This window comes from Myotis lucifugus, unplaced genomic scaffold (assembly GCF_000147115.1).
Source record: "Myotis lucifugus unplaced genomic scaffold, Myoluc2.0 scaffold_858, whole genome shotgun sequence".
NCBI lineage: Eukaryota > Metazoa > Chordata > Mammalia > Chiroptera > Vespertilionidae > Myotis > Myotis lucifugus.
In genome coordinates, this window is record NW_005871906.1 from 114,049 (window position 1) to 117,622 (window position 3,574).

The following is a 3,574-nucleotide window of genomic DNA, read 5'->3' on the forward strand; positions in this document are numbered from 1 at the left end:
CTGAATCTAGTTGAATATTAAAAATGTAGATATTATAGCCCTAGCTGGTTTGGCTCAGTGAATAGAGCATTGACTTGAGGACTGAATGGTCCCAGGTTCAATTCTGCTCAAGGACACATGCCCGGTTGCAGGCTCAGTCCCCAGTAGGAGTGCAGGGGACAGTCAATTAATCGTTCTTTCTCATCTTTGATGTTTCTATCTCCCTCTCCCTTCTTGTATGTGTGTATATATATATATATATAATGTGTATATATATATATATAATGTATAGTTTATAAATATGTTTGCTCTATCAGCTTCAAAGCAGACATTGTATTCAGTAGATGGACCTTAGACCTGAGAGATGCTTTGTTTTGAGTAAAGACATTTGCTGCCCATGAAATTTTAAGAGGTTACATTATACACTGTTAATACATACAGATTTATATTAATAATTTGGTCTTACATTGATAGAATAATAATTTTAATCTTTCTGTCACCAAATTTAAAACTATTAGGAAGTAGGTAAATGGAAATGCTCTACCTAAAATGAGTACTTTGAAATTAAGATTCAATTAAGTGGATTAATTTGACAGCTAAGTTCAGATTTCCAGATGAACTGAAATGTAGATGCTGTATCACATAGTACCTTTCCTTCAGTAGCATCTTATATATTTGAGTTGGTATAATGTTATTTTTATTCATGCCAAATTGAATTAAATTTGGAAATATTGCAGTCTCAAGTAATATATTCCTATGATCTCTCAACTCTTTTCAAGGCATCTACTTTTCATTACATCATAATTTGGGACAAATATGATGAGTTTTAGCAAATCTATACTTGATTTAATCTTCCCCCTACTATTTATAATTTTCTTTGAATACTTTTACAAATAATGTGCTTATGTTTCTCATTTTGAGGCCTAATTACTATCATTTGGGGATAAGTTTGTCCAAGACAGAGAGAATTGTAGCTCTCTGTGATTCATGAACTTGGCATTGGATCTCCATTTCAGACTAGTGAGGGGTAGCAGGGTTTATGTGTAGCAGGAAGGGAGGTGAAGGCCTGATTACCTAGGGCCTTGAAGGCCATTGGAATGACTTTTCTTCTAAGTTAGGAACCTATTGGGAGGATTTGAGCAGGGGACTGAATGTGTGAGGAACTCTGAAGTTAATTGAAGACTCTGGTTAAAAAATAAATAAAAAGAGAAAATTTTCCATAATATCAAATTTGCTACCACTTGATTCACCTAATGCCCATTTCTCTTGGAGATGTTAGTAGATTGTAAAGCTTTGATATTTATGGGGGAAGGGAATTGAGAGTGGGGCTGAATCAGCTGTCTGATGAGGCAGGAGGGTTAAATTTTCTGTGACTTTAACCTGATTAAGCAAACAGGAGCATGTCCATATGAAGAAAAGAAGGTGAATTGATGTAGCTGGTGATATTTTTCCAATCATAGATTATTGTCATAACATTATGATAATAATATATGAGTCTAACAAGGTACACCCAGGATAGGGCAAAAGTAGGTTGATAGTTGTTGGTATGGAGAACAATACAATAATTAGTCAATTAGTAACATAATTTAAAATAATCTGATTTATAAAATCAGTAACAGAAATATCTTACCAGGCATTTGTGAGAAAACTTCAACAAGAAATGGCTGATACCAAAAGAAAAATATCTACAATAGAGACTTCTCGGGAGATTGAATCACGTCGTCATATGCATTTAGAAGATAAGAAACCAGATTTCAAGAACAAACTAGATCAAAGCAGAAGTCAAGTATGTATGAAATTTAACCTGTCATCAGTTAATCTATAGCTGGTTAAATAATATAAAATGTTTTAGGGTACTACTTTTCATGGCAGCTTTCTTGTGTATTTCCTTGTGGTTAATATATGTAAAGCCAATGTCCCTAATGACCAGACTGACCAAATGACCAGACTGACCAAACGACCAGTTGCCATGAGGTGGCATTGACCACTTCTTGGTCTCTCCCCACAGCCCACAAGAGGGGTCAGGCGGGACTGGAGACTGGTGAGCAGGCTGAACTGCTGACCTCTTGGCCTTCCCCGCCCCCCAAACCCGAGGATCCGATGGGTCAGCAATAGTGAACAGGGGATCGGGGTAGGTGGCAGGAGGACAAGGCTGACTGTCAGGCCTTTGTGATCACCAGCTCATCTCAGGCTGCTCAGAGGCTCAGGCCTGTGGGAAAGAAGGAGCCAGCAAATTCATCTACATGTGCGTGCCTTCCTTATCTCTTGTTATATCCTTCATTTTGAGGTCTACTATTTCATACACAATTATTGCTACCCCAGCTTTCTTTTTCCTTTCCATTTGCTGGGAAGATATTTTTCCATTCCTTCACTTTCAGTCTGTGGGACTCCCTTGTTCTGAGGTGGGTCTCTTGTATACAGCATATATATGGGTCATGGATTGTCTCACCAGCTGTTTAACTCGCCAATTCCGAGTGGATGTTATTCGATTTAGTTGTCCCTTCTATCTGCTCCGTGAGAAGGCACAGGACAAGTCCACCTATGCGGCCGCCCTTTTGAAAACCAGCATTCTATTCTCAATGTCAGTATCTGTGCCAGTTACTTATTGCTGCTTAATAAACCACCTCCAAACCTTGTGTCTTAAAGCAGCATTTACCTTGTGCACAAATCTGCAGTGAGGCCAGCTCATTTCTTTTCCACTTGTTACCAGCTGGGATGACTTGAAGCTGGGAAGTGGAATCATCTGCAGCAGCAGTTCTCAACCTTCCTAATGCTGCGACCCTTTAATACAGTTCCTCATGTGGTGACCTCCAATCATAAAATTATTTTTGTTGGTACTTCATAACTTAATTTTGCTACTGTTATGAATTGTAATGTAAATATCTGATATGCAGGATGTATTTTCATTGTTACCAATTGAACATAATTAAAGCATAGTGATTAATCACAAAAACAATATGTAATTATATGTGTGATTTCCGATGGTCTTAGGCAACCCCTGTGAAAGGGTCGACCAACCCCCAAAGGGGTCACAACCCACAGGTTGAGAACCGCTGATCTAAAGGCTTGTTCGTTCACGGGTTGGTCAGGTGCAGTGGGCTTCTGGCTGGGACGCTCCCTGGAGCAGTCTCAGCTGGACACCTGTATGAGGACTGACCATGTGGCCTGTGCTGCTTCGTTTTTCACAACGTGGTGGCTGGGTTCCCAGAGTGAGCTTCCCTGGAGAGAGTCAGATGGCACCAGTCACTGTTAGGTTAGGTAGCTCAGGAGGCGGTGCAAGAAATAGAGAGTCCAGTGAATCAGAAAAGAAAGGAAAGGAAAAGGTTTATTTCTGCGTCCCCGGGAGACCCAGGTACCCCCAAAGACAGGGCATGTGGATTCACACCAACAGGGAGGGGGGCGTTTTTTTTATACTGCAGTTGGGTGAGAGGCAGGGACATGAGCTAAGGTATTCAGTTGAGGAAGTTTCAGCTGCAGGGGGTTCAGCCAGGTATTCAGGAATGAGTCAGTATCTGTGTGGGGTCGGTGTTGATTCAGGGAGAAGCCAGTATCTGTGTCTGGCATGCTGATCTGTTAGACATGCCAGGGGGAGTCC